The sequence below is a fragment of the Saimiri boliviensis genome, chromosome 13 (genome assembly GCF_048565385.1).
Source record: "Saimiri boliviensis isolate mSaiBol1 chromosome 13, mSaiBol1.pri, whole genome shotgun sequence".
Lineage (NCBI taxonomy): Eukaryota > Metazoa > Chordata > Mammalia > Primates > Cebidae > Saimiri > Saimiri boliviensis.
Genome location: NC_133461.1, coordinates 97,482,413 through 97,490,270, shown reverse-complemented (window position 1 = coordinate 97,490,270; position 7,858 = coordinate 97,482,413).

Sequence of the window (7,858 nt, the reverse complement as noted above, 5' to 3'; positions counted from 1 at the left end):
GTGTTGATTTCACAATAATCAAACCAGACCAATACCCTTTTCCTGTTCCCTACAGAGCTACACACAGCACACCTCAGCTTCCAATTAGAGGACTGGATGAAATAGCTTTGATTTCATTCTGTTGGGCTTTGAGGTTCACCAGGTAGTAGCTTTTTTTGATTATTTTGAATTTAAAAAAATATTCGTTTTTGAAAATTTGGAAAACTTTAAAAAGCACTGAGAAGAAAAAGCTATCCATTATTATCCCATCAAATGTTTTATGTACTTGAAGTCATTTTTCTATGCATTTAGATTTTTAAAAATTGCGATCTTTTACACACGGTTTTAGAAAAAATTTCATCGATTTATTTATTTTGAGACTGGGTTATGAGACTGGCTAATTTTTGTATTTTTGGTAGAGACAGGGTTTTGCCATGTTGCCCAGGCTGGTCTCAAACTCCTGGGCTCAAGGAATCCACCTGCCTTCACCTCCCAAAGTGCTGGGATTACTGGCATGAGCCACCATGCCCAGCTAGAGCTTAGTTTGTTTACTAACATTTGATTTTCACAAATATCATAACAAAGACAATAATCTCATTATAATTTAACAATCAAATTCTTTTTTTTTTTTTTGAGACGGAGTTTCGCTCTTGTTACCCAGGCTGGAGTGCAAGGGTGCAATCTCGGCTCACCACAACCTCCGCCTCCTGGGTTCAGGCAATTCTCCTGCCTCAGCCTCCTGAGTAGCTTGAATTACAGGCATGTGCCACCATGCCCAGCTACTTTTTTTTATTTTTAGTAGAGACGGGGTTTCACCATGTTGACCAGGATGGCCTCGATCTCCTGACCTTGTGATCCACCCGCCTCGGCCTCCCAAAGTGCTGGTATTACAAGCTTGAGCCACCGCGCCCGGCCAACAATCAAACTCTTAAGAAAAAATACAGTTTTCTAGTCTAAATGCAGGTTTTAGAAGGTATAACAGGTTCTGTCAAAAACCTGTTCGTGTGGATTATTATTATTATTTTTTGAGACAAAGTCTTGCTCTGTCAGTCAGGCTGTAGTGCAATGGTGTAATCTCAGTTTACTGCAAACTCTGCCTTCCGGGTTCAAGCCATTCTCCACCTCTGCCTCTCGAGTAGCTGGGATTACAGGTGCCGGCCATCATACCTGGTTAATTTTTGTGTTTTTAATAGAGACGGGGTTTTACCACGTTGGCCAGGCTGGTCTCAAAGTCCTGACCTCAGGTGATCCACCCACCTCAGCCTCCCAAAGTGCTTCCATTACAGGTGTGAGTCATTGCATCTGGCTTTTTTTTTTTTTAGACAGGGTCTTGCCCTGTCACCCAGGCTGGAGTGCAGTAGCTATTCACAGCCACAATCATAGCTCACTGCAGCCTGCAACTCCTGGGCTCCTCAGCCTCCCGTGTAGCTGGGACTACAGGTATGCACCACCATACCCAGCTAATTTTTAATTATTTTGTAGAGACAGAATCTCATTGTGTTGCTCAAGATGGTCTCAAACTCCTGGGTTGAAGCGATCTGCCCCCTTTGGGCTCCTAAGGTGCTGGAATTACAGGGATAAGCCATGGCGCCCAACCTCCTGTGAATTCTTCATGGGCATTGAAAATGAATAAGGAACTTTTGAATATGTATTGGCAGAATAAAAGGAATGCATGGTATGAGAACACTATCCAAGTTCAAGCTATTACATGTTCTCTGTAATTTGTCCTCATTTATTTGCATCATTTTGCAGGCCATTCATTTGCTGGTTCCTCCTTATCACCTTGACCCTACATGTTGGAGAGCTCTAGAATTCTGTTTTTGGAATTCGTTTCTATTTTCTCTGTACTTGGTGCCTTGACAATGGTCCAGTTTCTCAGCTTCAAGTGTACTATATGCTGACGAGTTCTAAGTGCTCATCTCAGCTCCAGTGCTCCCTGAACTCCCAATGTGCCTCTGCCTATTCCACACCTCCAGTCGGATGTCTGCTGGGCATCTCAAAACCTATGTCCACATCCAAGCCTTTTTTTTTTTTTTTTTTGAGACAGGGTTTTGCCCTGTTGCCCAGGCTTGGAGTGCAGTCATGTGATTTCCACTCACTGCATCCTCCACCTCTCAGGTTCGGGTGATTCTCCTGCCTCAGCCTCCTGAGTAGCTGGGATTATCCCCAGCTAATTTTTGTATTTTTAGTAGAGACAAGGTTTCACCATGTTGGCCAGGCTGGTCTTGAACTCCTGACCTCGGATGATCGATCTGCCTTGGCCTCCCAAAGTGCTGGGATAACAGGCGTGAACCACTGTGCCTGGCCACATCCACACTTTTTTTGATCTTTCTCCTTGAACTACTTCTCAAAAGTGGTCTCCATCTCAGTAAATGGTAACTGCATCCCGCTAGTTGTTCAGATTTAAAATATTGCAGGTTTTTTTTTTTTTTTTTTTTTTTTTTGAGACGGAGTTTCGCTCTTGTTACCCAGGCTAGAGTGCAATGGCACGATCTCGGCTCACCGCAACCTCCGCCTCCTGGGTTCAGGCAATTCTCCTGCCTCAGCCTCCTGAGTAACTTGGATTACAGGCATGTGCCACCATGCCCAGCTACTTTTTTTTATTTTTAGTAGAGACGGGGTTTCACCATGTTGACCAGGATGGTCTCGATCTCTTGACCTTGTGATCCACCTGCCTCGGCCTCCCAAACTGCTGGGATTACAGGCTTGAGCCACCGCGCCCCGCTTTTTTTTTTTTTTAAATGAGATACGGTCTTTCTTACTCTGTCACCCAGGCTGGAGTGCAGTGGTGCCATCTTGGCTCACTGCAGCCTCAGCCTCCTAGGCCCAAGTGATCCTCCCACCTTAGCCTCCTGAGTAGCTGGGACGACAGGTGCACAGCACCATGTCTGTCTGATTTTTAAATTTTTTAGAGAGATGAGGTTTCACCATGTTGCCCAGACTGGTCTTGAGCTCCTGAGTCTCAAGCGATCTGCCCACCTCAGCCTCCCAAAGTGCTGGGATTACAGGCATGAGCCACTGCACTCAGGCTTGTGGTTCTGGACTCCTCTCTTTCTCCCATGCACTACATCTAGTATGTCAGCTTCTCCAGGTTCATCTGGGATCTTCCCACTTCTCACCACCTTGGCCCAGGCCACCATCATTTTTTGCTGATTATTATAATTGTCTCCTAACTGGCCTCCTTCCACCTGAGTCCTCCAAGTCTGGTCTCCACATAGTGCAACTGACATATTTCACATTAGGTCACATCTCTGCTCTGAACTTCCGAGTGGCTTCCCATTCAGAGTCAAAATCAGAGGACTTAGTGGTCTGCGCCAGGGCCCTGCGTAATCTCTCCCTGCAGCCACCTTTTCTCCAGTCTCAACTCCTTGCACACTGGCTCCCCCTGCTGTTTCTGGACCGCAACTAGCACCATCCGCCTTCAGGGCCCCTGCACCTGCTACCTGGAGTGCCCTTCCCCCACAAAATTCTGCACGGCTCCGGCCCACCCTTTAATCAGGTGTGGGTTGTTGTTGTTGTTGTTGTTGCTTTGTTTAATCTCAAAGTCACCTTTTCAAAGAGTCCTTCTTTGAGGGCTCAATTTAAGATCATAACTCCGCACTTCCCCACGACGTTTCCTATCTCCACTTACTGACTTATTTTTCTCTAAAGCATTTATCACCACCCAACAGACTATAACGTTTGTTTACTTACTGACTTACCCATTTAATTATCTGTCTTTCCCTCACCAGAACGTCAGCCCCATGAGAGCAGGGATTTTGTTTTTTGGTCCTCCTTTCCCTGCCCACAACTGCAGGATCCTCATTGTCTGAATCAGTGCCTGATACATAGATAAGCACCTAGTGAATTTTTTTTAAGTGGATGAATAAATTCCAATTTGTGATGAGATCGACTAGAAAATCAGGACGTGCATTAGAAAAATAAGAGTAAATTGTTTCCAGAAGGTAACTGAATTTTGGCACCGTTGATGTCAAAGCCATCTGTGAGTTGTATTTTCATGTCTCCTCTATAGGTTCTTCTGTAAGTGACTCTTAATAGAGTAAGTGTGGCAAGTTTTGGGTGCATGGAAGGAAGGCTTTTCATCCTGGTGATCGTTTCTATTCAGTATGTCACACTCTTGTCCTGGTATCTTTTTTTTTTAAGATAGTCTCACTCCATCACTCAGGCTTGAGTGCAGTGGTGAGATCTCAGCTCACTGTAACCACCTCCTCCCAGACCCAAGCGATTCTCCTGCCTGAGCCTCCTGAGTAGCTGGGACTACAGATGTGCACCACCATGTCTGGCTAATTTTTGTATTTTTAGTAGAGATAGGGTTTTGCCACGTCGAACAGTCTGGTCTAGAACTCCTGATCTCGGACAATCTGCCTGCCTCAGCCTCCCTAAGTGCTAGGATTGTAGGCATGAGCCACCATGCCCCACCTTGTCTTGGTACCTTGTCAAGCAGTGTGCACTGGTGTTCCATATTTTCTACATCATATTCTTTCACTTTGGGTATAACTTACTGACTGCTCCAATACTGCCATTCTATATGAGTCCTTCTACTTACGATTCTCTTTCATCATTGTTCTTGATCTTTGTCCCTTGAAGTTTCTTCTGTCCCTCCAACATTCTCTCAGTGTCTCTTCTGTAGTTTGTCTGAGTCCTTCAATATAATTCAGCATTTTCCCATGTCTTAAAGTGGTTAAATATTTGCATTTTCTACAAAATCTAAAATACATATATTTTTGAGACAGGGTCTCACTTTGTCACCCAGACTGGAGCAAAGTGGTATGATCAAGGCCCACAGCAGCCTCCAAATCCTGGGCTCAAGCAATCCTCCTGCCTCAGCCTTCAAAGCAGTTGGGACTACAGGCACAGGCCACCATGCCCAGCTAATTTTTGTACTTTTTTTTTTGTGAAGACAGGGTTTCACCATGTTGCCCAGGCTGGTCTCAAACTCCTGGGTTCAAGTGATCCGCCCCCTTCAGACTCCTAATCACCTAAGATGCCAGGTATGAGCCACCGCACCAGGCCATAACATACTTATTGTTTAGTTTAGTACATGTTTTTAGAATCAGGTTAATGCTCTTCATTAAAATAGGTGACCAGTCAAGGTTGTGGGATATCTAAACATACTTTCAAAAAGAAAAGGAAATGAACATTGAGAAATCCATGTAGTTCTTATAAATACTCATGACCCACTCTTGTCATTGTGAACACATGGAAAGGACCAAGGTGGTCTCCATGGACTACCTGGATATGTGCACATTCATTGGCTCACAGGATCCCCACACTGAGTCCAGCCATGGGGAAATACACATAAGCATTTTCAGTCTATAAAGTGCATAAGTAATATTAAGACTGCAAATATGTTTTACTTACAGTCTCAGTATGTTACATCAGACTCTATATTTGCTATGCATCTTTCTACCACGAAGAATCTGGCCTTGGTACTGAATTGGAATACTAACTAGTTTTACTAATTCTGGCCTGAGTCTCCTTTCCCACCCTCCACCTTTTTAAAATAGAATTGATCAGCTGGGCATGGTGGCGCACACCTGTAATCCTAGAACTTTGAGAGGCCAAAGCAGGAGGATCACTTGAGCCCAGGAGTTGGAGACCAGCCTGACCAACATAGTGAGAGCCTATCTGTACCAAAAAAAAAAAAAAAAAAAAAATTATGTTGGAGTCTCATCCTGTTGCCCAGGTTGGAGTACAGTGGCCTGATCTTGGTTCACTGTAACCTCCACCTCCCAGGTTCTGGGAGACAGAATGACAGAGCAGGACCCTGTCTCAAAATAAAGAAAGAAAGAAATAATAAAAAAAGGACTGTGATGAACAGAAAACACATTGGTAAGTGACAAAAGCAGGTTATAAAACAATATTCTTTCATTTCATTCTATTTTTGTTAGTAAATTCTATACGAATATTGGCTGGGTGTGCTGGCTCCCACCTGTGTAATCCCAGCTACTTCGGAAGGCCAAGGTGGGTGGATTGCTTGAATTTAGGAGTTTGAGACCAGCCTAGGCAACACAGGGAAACCCCATCTCCACAAAAAAAAAATTAAAAAAAAATAGCTGTGTGTGGTGTGTGCACCTATAGTCCCAGCTACTCAAGGTGCTGAGGTGGGAGGATTGCTTAACCCAGGAGGTAGAGGTTGCAGTGAGCTGAGTTTGCACCACTGCACTCCAGCCTGGGTGATAGAGAAAGACCCTTTCTTCAAAAAAAAAAAATAATAATAATTAAAAAAACAAATTCCATCCATGTATTCAAAGTATATTTCTGCATTGTGGGAAAATGATTTTAATTCCCTCTTAAATTTTAAAATGAAATGTGCTCATCTCTCGACAATGATCGTGTGCGACTTGTGTAATAAAAAGTTATTAAAAATAAAAATGCAGCAGAAGTGCATCTTGGCGGTTGTTACGTTTCATAGGGAGCGAGTTATACTTGGCACCCTCTGCTTTGCTCTTACCACGTGTTTCCTCTTGTGATCCGTAGAGAAGTCCTTTGAGGCCATAAGAGGCAAAAGCCCCTAAAGGGCTATGCCTTCACCTGTTGCCGGGGCGCAGCTCCACACAGGGGCCCCCAGATGGCTATTGCTCGTGCTTGAGCCACACAACCTCCTGCAGCCTCCTCACGGCATCGAGGGAAGGTGGGAGGCGGGGATGGTGCTGGGACTAGTTTTCCTTTGGTAGAAGGGGAAACCAAGTCATGGAGAACCTGCCTTTTTCCTCGCACTGTCCCTCTGTGTGGTTCTAGGGACAGGATTTTATTATTTTTTAATTATTATTATTATTTTTTGAGGCAGAGTCTCACTCTATTGCCCAGGCTAGAGTTCAGTGGCACAATCTCGGCTCACTGCAACCTCCGCCTCCCAGGTTCAAGTGATTCTTGTGTCTCAGCCTCCCAAGTAGCTGGGATTACAGGTGCCCACCAACACACCCAGATAATTTTTGTATTTTAATAGAGATGGGGTTTTGCCATGTTGACCAGGCTGGTCTTGATCCCCTGATCTCAGGTTATCCATCCACCTCGGCCTCCCAAAGTGCTGGGATACTCATGCGCCACTATGATCAGCCTGGGACAGAATTGGAGTCCAGATGTCATGTGCTGGTCATTGGCAGGAGGTTATGTTTTACATCTCTTCTGAGCTCACCAGCTCGGCATGGGTACGTGGGGGCGGGACGTAGTTATACTTGGCCAAGGGAGCCTCAGTGCCAGGCATCACCCCACATTCTGTGGTTCAGGACCTGGCCAGGCTCGCTGAGGTTCTCAGAGCCGTTTAAGGCAGGGTTGGCTTCTGCTTGCCCTTGCATGCTGTGAACTCTCACTTTCTGCCGCTGTTACTTCCTCTGACTTTCGCTGCTGATGCCTGCCGCCTCGAGTCCCTCCTGGTGAGTGTCGCTTAGGCTCAGCTCACACCTTCTCCTGCTCTCCAAGACCACCCTGAGCCTGCCTCATGTCTGCTGCCCCCGTGCCAATCCCCCCCACCCCAGCCACACTCCTGCTTCCACAGCCTCCTCTGGCCCGCACCTATGTGTGCCCTGGAGCTGCCCACTGTTCTTTATCTGCATCAGCGTCTGCGCCCTGCAATTCTGTTGTATGTTCCTCATTCTCTAATTTCGCCCTCTAAATGCCCATCTTCTCTCCCTTAAGAGACTGTAGGCTCCTTGCAGGCAAAAGCTGTCAAAAGGATGGGAATGAGAATGGCTCTGACAGGTGACTGGCATTTCAGATGTGCCAGGCCCAGGGCTGGGCAATTTACCTAATTGTTTCATTCCATGATGAAATAAACCTGTGTGATCCCATCTGACAGATGAAGAGAGGTTGAGTGGCTTGTCCAAGGTCACCCAGCTGGGCAGTGGTAGAGCAGGGATTCTCAGCACATCCGTCTGTC